At 46.0% G+C, this 14,394-nt stretch overlaps 1 protein-coding gene across 1 annotated transcript in view; it reads right to left on the bottom strand.

Moving 5' to 3' along the window:
• Positions 1–14,394, bottom strand: part of LOC149285827 (protein kinase C beta type) — a 59,911-nt gene that overhangs the window by 42,490 nt on the left and 3,027 nt on the right. The gene's annotated exons all lie outside the window — the stretch shown is intronic.

Below are 14,394 nucleotides of genomic sequence, written 5' to 3'. Positions count from 1 at the left end.
ATTAGGAGTTGCTGACCAGCAGTTCCGGGGCCACAACGCGGTCTACCTGTAAAGGACGCAGCTCTGTCAACGGACGGGGACAACCGTGCGAGGCACCCGGGTGTTCCAAAACAGAATCTCGGTTCAACCAACTGGTTCCGGTCATCAAGGTTTCATTTTCCATTTTAATTAACTTAATATCGCAGGGGGAAAAAATCTCCAGCCTGTCAGCCTTTTATTTTTTTAGCTAAACCCCCCCCCCCCAATGAATGAAGAAAAAACACAGTAGCGCACTTGGCATTGAACTGAATCCGCCGGAGCGAAACCTCAGCGCTCGCTCTGCAACGTGTGGGCAGATCTCCAGAATTCTGAACCTCTCCAATCCGCCTGCAGGCACCGGGACGATATTCTCCCGATTGTAATACAGACAGAAGCCTTTATACGCTCACTCAATGAGTTGGCTTTCCAAAGGTCAGGCATTGTTTTCTGGAATAAATACGGGATGGAATAAAAATATTCTTGCCCTAATCCTGGCCACCGTTGACGATGAGTGTCTTTCAGTCCTCATAGCTCTCAAGTGTCCCTCTTCAGGAAATGCATTCCCTTTCTAGGAGTGTTTTATATTCTGGACCCGGATGGGGCAGCATCCACACGGGAACCTTATAACCTTGAGAATCTGCCCCTTCACCCTCAGATTGGGGCAAACACCCTGAGAGTTCCGTCGAGTCGGCAGCGAGAAGAACAGCGCGCACCTAACCGGTCTCTACACAGGCTGAAAATAAGCCCTCTCTACCCACAACACCCTGCGAGTCAGGCCAGAATAGCCGATTGCCAGTGGCTCAGAGCGTAAATCAGACGGTGAGGATCAATAGTCTCTGGGTGCCACTGATTTGACTTGCTGCGTTACTCAGTTACCTAAGCCACTGAGTTACCCAAGTCTATCTTTATATTATATACACACACGTGTATATACAGACCACAGAGGAGGAGGGCAGCTGCAGCAACAGTTACCGCTTCATTTATTCTTAATACACTTTAGCATTGAAGGAGGGCAGGCATTGAAAGGGTTAAAACCGATCCCCTGATCGCATTATCCGTACTTCTCATAATAACGGCGACTGTGATATATAGAAGGTAACAGCTAATTTGTCACGTATGAAACGAGGGGTGCGTGATTCCATGACAAACTCCACACTCGCAGCCTCCCACACCCGGCTCTATTCTCTGAAACCAATCCACTTATTCACAAGTGCGTTAATTGTGCTATTAGTGTCAGGAAGGAGGGAAGAAGCCAGCAGCGTGCGACATCCGGAAAACGAAGACCACCTCTGGCAACAAGAGGACCTCCGACCGGATCTTTTTTATATACTTTATTATTAGTATCACTTCATGGAATGCCTGTGACGGTACGGCGCGTTGGTCACGAACTGCGAGGGATTTGGCTGCGATATATTTGCTTTATAATACCCTAGCCTGCTGGGTAAAGGCACCAAGTCCTGATCAAACTGGGCAGGGAAGCCATATGCATTCCCCAAAAGTGTAAATAGGGAGATCCCGTGGCAGCCATCCTAACCTTATAGGTTTTATCTCATTTCGCTCCAATAAATTTCCTTCATCTGCCGACCCGGAGGCGGCCATTGTTATCGGTCATGTGATATTTTGGGCGTCGTTTCCTGCTCAATCACCACACTGAGCTGATGCTTTATGGCAATGCCAATAGGAACAGTACATATACACACACATATATATCACTCTATATATTCAGTACTATTCCAATAGAATACAGAATACGTTCATTCTAGTTAATAGTATCCACAAGCAGTGAGAGGAATGCCATACACGATATACATAAAACATAAAGAGTTCCAATAAAATGTGATAAAAATAAATAGGAATCATAAAAAAAACATTCATTTTCAAAAGTGAATTTGTATCACCCAGAGGCAATTATTTGTCCAATTTGCAGCAGAGGTAATTTTTAATAACCAAGCCGAGCCTTTCCTTCAAGCTCTGATAACGTTATTGATGGAGACACCAAGACGGCAGAAAAGGGGGAGACGGAAGGAAAGACTCTGCCAAGTTACAGAAGAGACAGAGACGTTCACCCAGCGCTCTCTTAGAGATGCATTCCTAGAGAACAAGGAGGAACAATCACTCCGTGACACCAAACACTCGCAAGAAACTTCTTGTACCGAGTCCTCCCCTAAATCCAGAAGCTTCAAGGAACTCTCAACTTTTTTAACCGTTCATAAAGGTCGAGTAGGGATTAAGTCCTGTTTAATTTAAATAGAGGGTCAGTGGCTCTGAAATAACCCAGAAGGAATGGATAGGTCGCTTACTAATGGGTTCTCACAAGTTCAGGTGAACCCCGGTGTCTTACTGAAGAACTCAGCAGGACCCTAGGGTTACAATGTCATCCCTAGACAGAAGGACATAAGCCAGACTGGGAAAGACGAGGCAGCCCTGGGACCTCAATGTTGACGAGCCCACATTTTCAGTCCTTATGCTCACGTAGCGTGCGACGGGTTGGAGCAACGTCAGCCAGTGGCCCACCACGCCTGGTCAACATACGCGGTGGAAAATAACGCAATGGATGTAGGAAGTCCAAAACCTTACACATCAGTGGTCAGCGAGTCCTCCTCCAGCCCTTGGTCTCTTGGGGTAGAACCTTAAAAATTTTTAAACAAGTCAATGTCAAATTCCACATCTTTCCATATTTCTTGGAGTTGTCCAAGCGAAGCATCTCGTGAATATTTAGTCGCTCTCACTTTCTGGAAGCACGGGTCATCTTTCACAACCCATCCTAAATGTTCAGCCGCATCAGGTAGGGCTCCCGGCCATTCAGATTTTGCTTTGGGGCAACAAATCTTCTGTTTGCCCTGAAACCAGAGACCTCGTCGTGATAAAAAAACATGTAATTTGGGTCAAGTGCTTTTCGTTATTGTCTCTCAAACAGAAAAACGTTCTAAGGTTGATCTCTTGAAGGCTTGAGAGATCAAGCAAATGGTTATTTCCCACCCCGTAGATTCTGCGGGCCGTGTGTTGGACAGCAACATAAATCCTCGGGGTAGTCATCTTGGCTTTAGAGCTTACAGTTTTACGAGACTTTTTTTTTTGGACACATATCTTAAATTACACTATATTATTCTATCTTAATAAACATTCTATGTTCTAAGCAATATTAACATATGATCATCTCTTTATCCAATCAGCAGAGAGAACTTTTTTTTTTTTTTTCTCAGTAAAGTGCCAGAAACAACCATAGCCGGCTAAGCTCAATTTTCTATTGGCCGGTGTCCAAGCCGTCATCCAGTCCACATTTTCCGAATAATTAGGGGGTTTTCTTGATTTTGTTTATTCATTCAATTAAAAAAAAACAAAAAAAAAACCAACAAAGTCAATCGCAAACAACGAGCAGATTTAACCGTCAGTACGTGAAGGGATAAAAACTATTTATTGGACCATAATGCAACAAGGTATTGCCCCAAAACTAATTCAGCAAACAATCCACTTTTTAAAACAAAGCAAGAATTCAAATGATGTCCCAATAAATTATGTATGGGTTCTAGTGAAAATAATAAAAATATACGGAAAACATTGGTTTTGATTAATCATTTCATTTTAGATGCTGGAAAAAAACAAATACAATATTTTTCATATCTATGTAACAGTCCTTAACCCCTCTTTTTTTTATCCCCCTCCCCCTCTACCCAATTTAGCTTTATGGCCATAATTTAATCATTGATAGAACCATTAACAGCAACAACTTTTTGGAAATTTCCATAATAATTACAAAATAAATACATTTTAAAAAGTCAATGATCGGTAAAAAAAAATAAAAAAAAAATTAAAATAAAAAAAATTATAATAAAAAAAGAAAAGAATTAACCAAGTCAGGGAGCAGCCTGAATAAAAGGATAAATATTTCTGCTCCGTTTTGCAGGGAAGGCGTTCGTTTTCGGCAAGGTCATGCCAAGTTGATTAGAAGAATTGAAGGACATTATTGTCTTAACAGGAGTAACGCGTCCGGAGCGTATCCCCCCCCCCCCCCCCGCAGAAAGCCTGAGCTGGCACTTCTTAATGCTCGGCTAATGCAGCATTTTTCTTAATCTCATGCACAAATTCACTTTTTAAGCAGAAAAAAAACAAAACAATGGAAAAAAAAAAAAACAACACATTAAAAAGGGACAGTTTAACGTCGCTGACATTCCCACCATAGAATAAAGCGCATTAAACCCCAACGCTCAGTGAATACTAGAACGCATTTTCTGAAGCTAAACCCCAAAGATGAGGTTTGCTTACGACCCGGGTACGTCTCCGGCGCTTTGGGCCAATAAGCAACGCCGGTTTGGTTTTAATACCAATTTGCCCAATTAACCAATACAAAAAAAAAATAGAGTAAGTCTTGGATGTAATGTTCATTGCCTGACGGGAAATCCGTTTAGCTCCAGTTAAAGGGGATGTAGATGTAATACAAGGAAGTGTTACTTTTTTGAGAGTGGTAGATAAATGGAACAGCCTCCCGTTAGAAGTGGTAGAAGGTAACACAGTGAGGGGATTTAAACATGCATGGGATAGACATACGGCTCCTGAATCTAAGACGAGACCAACGACTGATTAAGGTTTGAGTCTTTACAGCAGGAGAAACGGGCGACTAGACGGGGGCCGAATGGGGCCGATCTGCCTGCAAACTCTACGTAACGAGTATTCTGTACAGTGAAGCAACTCTCACTGCCTAGTAGGCACAGGATCTGTATTAGCAACTCCGTCCTCGACCACGTCGACATAACGAGACGGACAGGAAGAGAAACGTTTTGCCCAGATAACAGAAGGCAGCGGATAACGAAGTCATAAAGTCAGCTCGGTTTGCCATTCTTTAAGGAATTTTGGGGTCTCAAAACCCCCTGATCTTCAGAGACCGCCCAACTACCCGCATGAAGAATAACCCACGCCGATCACCGCCATAGAATGTTTCATAAAAGTCATCAAGTCACTGCTGCTGCCAAAGCATAAGGGAAGGCAGAGACATTTTGGGTGGTGGATTGATGATCAGAAGACCACAAGGTCTCTGCGGTCAGAACTTTGACCAAAAAGTCCTCCTGCTCCCCCTTGATAAATATCACCCCTAGGCTCGTCTTAAATACCCCAGCAGACCAAGTGTGGAGTCCTAGACTCCAGTTCAATACTTTTGGAGTATAAGTTCAGAATAATTCGCAGAGAAAACCCTTCAAAGAGCATCTCCGGTGCCCACCACCACAGACGAGGTCTCAGACCTGGGCGGATGTCACGGCGAGTTACTTTATGAAGCGGAAAACTTGGTAGAGACTGATCGGGAGCAGGGACCGATCAACTAAACTCAGCAAAAAAAACCCGTCGGACGCAGCTGAACGTCACCGAATTCTCTGTTGGCAACGTCCGTCGAGGTATCTCCACCACCTTTATTCAAGGAAGCAAAACTAACCAAGTGCCATGACGCACAGATGTGAAACAGCAGCCGCTTAGGAAATAATGCCCTCCCGCACAGGGTTAACAGCGTGCAAGCGGCTGCAATTCCGAGGAACGATCGCCGGTCTCGACCCAGCAATCGATATCGCCGGCTGCTCGCAGAGCTCTGGACGGAGGAGCCGCAGTATTATCGACTCGGGCGACAGACCGCGAAGGACCGAGCGCCTTTCTAAAGAGACCGTTACAGAAGCGGAGACCCCCGCCGCACGGAATAAGAGATTTTTATCTCGTTTTCGTAAACAGTCCCCGCGTGACGCTCCGTCGCAGCAGACACGCGGTTTAGAAAGCCTAGCCCCTGGACGCCTATTAGGAGGCCCCTCGTTTAGCATCTGGGTCTGACGTCAGAGGAAGCGATGAGGGGCAATCCTAACAACAGATTAAAGGGTCCCCTAGGCCTTCTTTCCATGGATTGCATAGAAAATAGGAACGGACGTTTAGAGAACTTGACTTCTACCACTGGGAGATCATATGCCGATCCCATGCAGGCTTAAATCCCCTCACTGTATTACGCTCTACCACTTCTGCTGGGAGGCTGTTCCTGTGATTTTAAACAATACATGGTCTGTACGTATACCAAGAGTCCCTGGCAGCGCCTGGCATTCGGAATTCTGATGCTTCCTGCAGAACATCTTATAAAGACATGTAAAGGCGAAGCCAAGAACACGCAGCCAACGCCGGCTTCCGACAGACACACGGAATCCGATCCGCTTAGCGTGAAACAAACGCTACTAAGAAGAAGAAACATTCCCGACTCCGGACCATTAAAGTATTAAAAACAGTAATAACCCCCCCAGTGCTGTATACAGTAATATAACCCCCAGCGCTGTATACAGTAATATAACCCCCAGCGCTGTATACAGTAATATAACCCCCAGCGCTGTATACAGTAATATAACCCCCAGCGCTGTATACAATAATATAACCCCCAGCGCTGTATACAATAATTACCCCCCAGCGCTGTATACAGTAATATAACCCCCAGCGCTGTATACAGTGATATCACCCCCCAGCGCTGTATACAGTGATATCACCCCCCAGCGCTGTATACAGTAATATCACCCCCAGCGCTGTATACAGTGATATCACCCCCCAGCGCTGTATACAGTGATATCACCCCCCAGCGCTGTATACAGTAATATCACCCCCCAGCGCTGTATACAGTAATATCACCCCCCAGCGCTGTATACAGTAATATAACCCCCCAGCGCTGTATACAGTAATAACCCCCAGCGCTGTATACAGTAATAACCCCCCAGCGCTGTATACAGTAATATAACCCCCCAGCGCTGTATACAGTAATATAACCCCCCAGCGCTGTATACAGTAATATAACCCCCAGCGCTGTATACAGTAATATAACCCCCAGCGCTGTATACAGTGATATAACCCCCCAGCGCTGTATACAGTAATATAACCCCCCAGCGCTGTATACAGTAATATAACCCCCAGCACTGTATACAGTAATATAACCCCCAGCGCTGTATACAGTAATATAACCCCCAGCGCTGTATACAGTAATATCACCCCCAGCGCTGTATACAGTGATATCACCCCCCAGCGCTGTATACAGTGATATCACCCCCCAGCGCTGTATACAGTAATATCACCCCCCAGCGCTGTATACAGTAATATCACCCCCCAGCGCTGTATACAGTAATAACCCCCAGCGCTGTATACAGTAATAACCCCCCAGCGCTGTATACAGTAATATAACCCCCCAGCGCTGTATACAGTAATATAACCCCCCAGCGCTGTATACAGTAATATAACCCCCAGCGCTGTATACAGTAATATAACCCCCAGCGCTGTATACAGTGATATAACCCCCCAGCGCTGTATACAGTAATATAACCCCCCAGCGCTGTATACAGTAATATAACCCCCAGCACTGTATACAGTAATATAACCCCCAGCGCTGTATACAGTAATATAACCCCCAGCGCTGTATACAATAATTACCCCCCAGCGCTGTATACAGTAATATAACCCCCCAGCGCTGTATACAGTAATATAACCCCCCAGCGCTGTATACAGTAATAACCCCCCAGCGCTGTATACAGTAATAACCCCCAGCGCTGTATACAGTGATATAACCCCCCAGCGCTGTATACAGTGATATAACCCCCCAGCGCTGTATACAGTAATATCACCCCCCAGCGCTGTATACAGTAATATAACCCCCCAGCGCTGTATACAGTAATATAACCCCCCAGCGCTGTATACAGTAATAACACCCCCAGCGCTGTATACAGTAATATAACCCCCCAGCGCTGTATACAGTAATATAACCCCCAGCGCTGTATACAGTGATATAACCCCCCAGCGCTGTATACAGTAATATAACCCCCCAGCGCTGTATACAGTAATATAACCCCCCAGCGCTGTATACAGTAATATAACCCCCCAGCGCTGTATACAGTAATATAACCCCCAGCACTGTATACAGTAATGTCTGTCGGTAACAAAATTTTATCTCATTTTGTTCCAATAAACTCCCTTTATCTGCAGATCTGGAGCCGCCGTTGCTGGCAGTCATGTGATATTTTGGGTGACTTTCCCGGCTCAAACAACGCACTGAGCTGATGCTTTATGGCGATGCTAATGAAGTCCATTTCTCCATACACCATAATTAGTCAGAGTGTCACGCTGGGCCATTAAGACTGAGCCTTTCTATTGTTTCCTGCAGAAATTTAAAAAAAAAGAAAAAACGGCCCAATATTGAGGAAAACCTATTTTATTGGATACTAGGGATAAGTATATGGTGGCCGATCCTCTTTAAAGAACATTTGTCAGAGTTGTTTTAAAATTACCATTTAAAACCCATTTTGTAACCTATGGAAACCCTACAAAGCATTACAAAGACACCGCGTTAAAAAAAAGTGAATTTCTGAGCCAAGGCACACAGCAGGGGGGCCGCAGCTTTCTGTACCCCAGCCGGGGTCTTCGTCCCACTAAGTAGTCTTGTTCCTATGTTATGCCAAGACAAATCTCACCAGCGGAGCCGACATTTAAAACGACGACGTATTACACCGACTCGGAGACATTAAGAGGGTTCTTGATGCAAATTATTGTTTTTTTAAGGTTTTTACAGTTTATTTATAAAATAAAAAAAATGATCAGAAGAACATCTCTGATCCCTCTTGACCTGGACAGGGAGAAGTGAACTTATGTTCCCGGTCCGCATGGAGCCGGCCCTTTATTTAGGCCAACAGCATATAAAATATACATTTCCTCCAATAGACGTTTATCACTCCCATCACTCCTGTGTTCCAATGGCCCTTTATCACTGCCATCACTCCTGTGTTCCAATGGCCCTTTATCACTCCCGTGTTCCAATGGCCCTTTATCACTCCCATCACTCCTGTGTTCCAATGGCCCTTTATCACTCCCATCACTCCTGTGTCCCAATGGCCCTTTATCACTCCCATCACTCCTGTGTCCCAATGGCCCTTTATCACTCCCATCACTCCTGTGTCCCAATGGCCCTTTATCACTCCCATCACTCCTGTGTCCCAATGGCCCTTTATCACTCCCATCACTCCTGTGTCCCAATGGCCCTTTATCACTCCCATCACTCCTGTGTCCCAATGGCCCTTTATCACTCCCATCACTCCTGTGTCCCAATGGCCCTTCATCACTCCCATCACTCCTGTGTCCCAATGGCCCTTTATCACTCCCATCACTCCTGTGTCCCAATGGCACGTAGTGTTTGCTGATCCAAGTTTAAGTTGAAAAGGCTAATTGATGGGTAGAAACCCTTTTGTGATTATGTTACGGCAAGAAAAGTCCTTGTTTTCCATGAAAACAGCTCTGTGACCCCAAACGTCTGTATGGCAGCGTATATATTTTATGTATACATGCGACATATTTAAATGGATGGCAGCTCATTCATCTGCGCAGGCAATTACCACCTCAGGGCAAATTCATTTCACAACGACCTGTTGTTGGAGTTCCTTTCCATCAACCTCAGCCAGATACAGGATGCCTGCTTGTGATGGGAGTTGAGGCAGAGAACGGGGGGGGGGGGGGTCTAATCCTAAACATAATTCTAGATGAAAAGCTTTTTGTGAGCCAGTGAGTGGAAAGTGTCTGAAAGGACAGATAACGGGTGGTCCGGGGGTCCCGGAGGGCTTGTACCGGAAACCCGCTCCGGATTAGAAGCGTTATCTGGACGCCAGGCCAAGTTACAGTTAAAAAAAACACACAAAAAATTTAAAAAAAATAAGAAGATCCCCCGCATTCTCTCCGCTATCAGCTCGACTTCCCCTCGGCCAGAGCGGCGGAGGAAGCGCTGAGCTCACTCGTCGATACCGCTCAGAAATCACCCCGGACATCTGGCCCCCGGCAGAAACGCCGGCACTTACATAGCACCGTCATATTCCGCAGCGCTGTACAAAGAGGACATACGGAACTAACTGGACTTACAGAAAGAAAAAGGTGAGGAGCGAGCTGCTCAGAGGAGCTTACAATCTAAAATGTGATATATATATATATATATATATATATCTTACTTTTTTGGTACAAAAGCGCTAAATCTTGCGGTAATCTGGCATTTTTTCCCAGCTGCGGACTGCAACTCTCATTACGCTCACCCAGCCACGCCAGCTGGGATTCGGGAAGGCTGGGAGTCGCCGTTGGTTTATAGAGCGGGGATAATAGCCGGACGAGGATCATGTGTGCAGACCTCCAGTTATTCACCTTAATCTCTGCGGCTCAAAGCACCATGAAGAAGAGCTTAATGTGGCGCGCATGAAGAGGACGGGCCCAACATCAAACAGCAGCTGCATGTGCACTTCATAGCCAGATGATCCGGCTCCCAACGCGCAAATAGCTAAAACTGCACCTTTCAAGGGAAAGGACGTCCACAAACTTGGGGAATAAAGACATTTTTGATGTAATGTATGGACATTTTTGTTGATAAGTGGAGCAGCCTCCCAGCAGAAGTGGTAGAGGGTAATGCAGTGAGGGGTTCAAACATGCATGGGATAGACATACGGCTCCTGAATCTAAGACGAGACCAACGACTGGTTAAGGTTTGAGTCTTTACAGCAGGAGAAATGGGCAGACTAGACGGGGGCCGAAAGGGGCCGATCTGCTGGCTGTTTCTATGTTTCTATAAAGCTTTTGGCTGCTGCAACACCAGCCCCAAAAGTTGCATCTAGATGAGAGCAGAGCTCACACTCTATTCAATAAGGTTCAGTCTGAAATGCTGGGGATATTAACATCTAAGAGAAGCCAATTCAACATAAAATCGGTCCTGCTTGAACACAGGTGAGATGAGTGCAACGCTCATCACCGATTGGCTCCACTGGACTGTTACTAAGCCGTAGCCCTCTCCAAATCCCATGACGCTCAAGCAGCCAAAAATCTGCATGGTTCATTTAGAGGCCTTTCTTCCAACGACGGGGCATTATTACTCATTGACGTGTATAGCGCCGTCATACTCCGCGGTGCTGTACAACGGGTACATTTCATGCCATTAATTAACACTTAATTGCTGCAGCCAAGATCAGCAGAAGCTCCGCGTTTAATGGGCCCAAATAACTCATCGTGCCGCGGGGAGGTTTGCTTTGGTTACCATCCCGAAGCCGATCAATAGCCTCGCGGCGATTTGGCACGGGTACCGGCAGGGCGTAAATCCGCCGCCCAGCCGCAGAAAACTTCCCTTTTAACAAAAAAAAAAAATCAGAACAAAAACCACTAAGAAAAAAGATCAAAAGAAAGAACCCAATTTCCTGTCTTTTGTTTTTACTAACATTTCAATAAAAATAACCATATCCATAGCAAAAATTTTAAAAAAAGGGTGCAGAGTTATATACAAGGAGCAATCGCCATAGCAACCAATGAAATGTCCCCAGTGACTGCTCCAGGATGGTTTCTTAACCCCTTGAACCCCAACATCTCGGTATGCAACAAGAATCGGCTGGCAGAAAGTCAACAAAACGGTTCCCGTGTACCCGTGACGTGATCATGTGGGATATGCGTGTCCTGTTATATGATCCTGTATAGCGCATCATATTATTATTAGGGGGCCACAGCAAACGACGGGCCCCCCGTTCTCTCGCCCGGGTTTTTATCGTCCCGAGCTGCTGAAACGCAGACCGCAGTCCCTCATCTTCTCCTTCCGGCTCTCCCAGAACAGCAAGTCCAGACACGGCACGAGGAAGCCGGTACTGAAGGGGTTAAAAATTTAGACCGCGCAGATTGAATGCATTCCGTGCATATGTTAGCACATGTATAAAGGAAAAAAAACAACACATGGGGGCGAAATGTCTTTTTTTTTTTTTTTTTTTAACCATACGTGTGCCATGTGGGTAAGCAGCACACGCCGCAGGGAATTGCACGCAGAAAGGGTTAAAAATATATATATATCAAGAAAGTATATTCCGTAGAACAGAACGAAAGCATCGTAGCTGAAACAGATGCTCGCAACACGATGGCGGCGTCCCGCGAGGTTACCACGCCGAAACGCCAACTCCCATCATCCTCAGCAAGCCTCCTGAAGCGCAAGCCTGTTTGAAATCGCCCCGGCAATGAACAGGTTAAGCCCAGCTATAACCCAAGTCCCTGTGTGCATTATATATTTGAATAAGACTCAGCGCAGCAGGATTTGGCAAGAGAACAAGGATGTGGAAGAGGGCAGACGAAAGCAGAGATAAGGCGTTACGGGAGAGTAACCGAAACCCAGCGGAGACGGCCCTTTTGGGGGTATTATTAGGGGGTATTACCAAGCCGGGATTATGTAGTAGGAGATACGGCGAGGGGCGTGTGGCCGGGGTGGGGGGGGGGTGAGTCTGGGGTTTATTCACTAAACCATTAGCTAGCGAAACACTCCTACAACTCACAGCTTCCTTACGCATTATGAAGGGCCAACTCTGCAAGTGGGGTCGGCCCAGCACAATGCATAGTCAAATCTGTGAGCTGAAGTCTATCAGGGAATAAAACACAGCCACTGGCTGATGCTATCCCCCTTGGTTTCAGGAGGAGCTCAGCTTCCTGTAGCTGGAATGGAGCACATGACGGGAGCATACTGAGGTACACTCGCTGCTTTCAGTACAGGCAGCCAGGGGAGGAGCTAAACGAGACCAAAGAACTCCAATCGCTAAAGAACGCCTGCACCTATTCGCATGCAGAGAAACCCACTCGATTCCGTGCAACACGGGCTCCGCTATGCATTCAACATGAAAATATGGCTATATATATATATATATATATATATATAAAAGGTGTAATTATAGTATATCCAGGTTGCATATACACCGGCAAAGACCATCACGTTGGTTTATTTAGTGCATTGGATTCTAAAACGTAGAACACGAAGCTGATCACAAAAAGATTATTTTTTCTCTCATGCTATGGCAATAAGCCCATGAACCTATCAGCGCCCTCTCTTCATGCCACATGACAGCACAGGGCTGACCGGTATGACTTTAAAACGGGCGCAAGGCGCAAAGATAAAGCAACGTGCCGGGGTCTCCACGTCTCTAAGAAACATATCAGTCACCGCGTATGTTCGATCGGTGCCGAGCGCATCCACCAAGACAACTTCTCTTTAACCCCTTGGTTACCCAACATTCCACTTCCCCAGGCAGCTGTCTCGGGCTCCTATTATTCTCTATCTGCCAAGAAATGGCTGAGGATGGTGGGAGTTGTCGCCCATAAACAGCTGAATTAACTAGAGACTGATCATCCGTAGTTAAAACAAAGCAGACAGTCTTTTGGATTTTGTTAGCGCGCCAAAGGGGCGCCCGGGAAGCCATTTCAGCGCGGCTATTCCCTCGTGTGCTACAGTAACGCGCAAAAAAGATGAGATAAAGGGTATCAGAAGCAGGAGGGGGTAAAAGTAACGCACACACACACACACACACACACACACACCCTCTCCCATACACACACACACACACACACACACACACCCTCTCCCATACACACACACACACACACACACACACACACCCTCTCCCATACACACACACACACACACACACACACACACACACACCCTCTCCCATACACACACACACACACACACACACACACACCCTCTCCCATACACACACACACACACACACACACACACCCTCTCCCATACACACACACACACACACACACACACACACCCTCTCCCATACACACACACACACACACACACACACACACACACACCCTCTCCCATACACACACACACACACACACACACACACCCTCTCCCATACACACACACACACACACCCTCTCCCATACACACACACACACACACACACACCCTCTCCCATACACACACACACACACACACACACCCTCTCCCATACACACACACACACACACACACACACACCCTCTCCCATACACACACACACACACACACACACACACCCTCTCCCATACACACACACACACACACCCTCTCCCATACACACACACACACACACACCCTCTCCCATACACACACACACACACACACCCTCTCCCATACACACACACACACACCCTCTCCCATACACACACACACACACCCTCTCCCATACACACACACACACACACACACAAAAGAGATTTTTACTTGGTTTTGTATGTGATTAACACTGAGTGCCAAAGCCAGCGGACAGTGATTTTAAAGGGTTAACAGACTTTTTTTTTTTTAAAATAAGGAACTAAACGAGAAACAGAACAAACTGAAGAAAACGGTTTTGTTTTTTTTTAAAAAAAACCCCAGTATATAGCAATTTATTTTCATGGCTTTTAACCCTTTTACAGACACTCGCAGGTACTAAAAGAGATTGGCACCTTCCACCTCCAATATGGCGGCTTTCAAACTATGGTTTTGAAAAAGCTTTACTGATCTGGGTTGTCTGTTCAAATTTTTTTTTTTTATTCCAAGCCCTCTCTTGGTCTCTTCTTGGTGACCTT

This window comes from Sceloporus occidentalis, unplaced genomic scaffold (assembly GCF_023333645.1).
Source record: "Sceloporus occidentalis isolate IW3139 unplaced genomic scaffold, rSceOcc1.0.p SCAF_76, whole genome shotgun sequence".
NCBI classification, from domain to species: Eukaryota; Metazoa; Chordata; class Lepidosauria; order Squamata; family Phrynosomatidae; genus Sceloporus; species Sceloporus occidentalis.
Note: the sequence above shows the minus strand (reverse complement) of the source record. Positions and strands in the feature narration are given on the sequence as shown.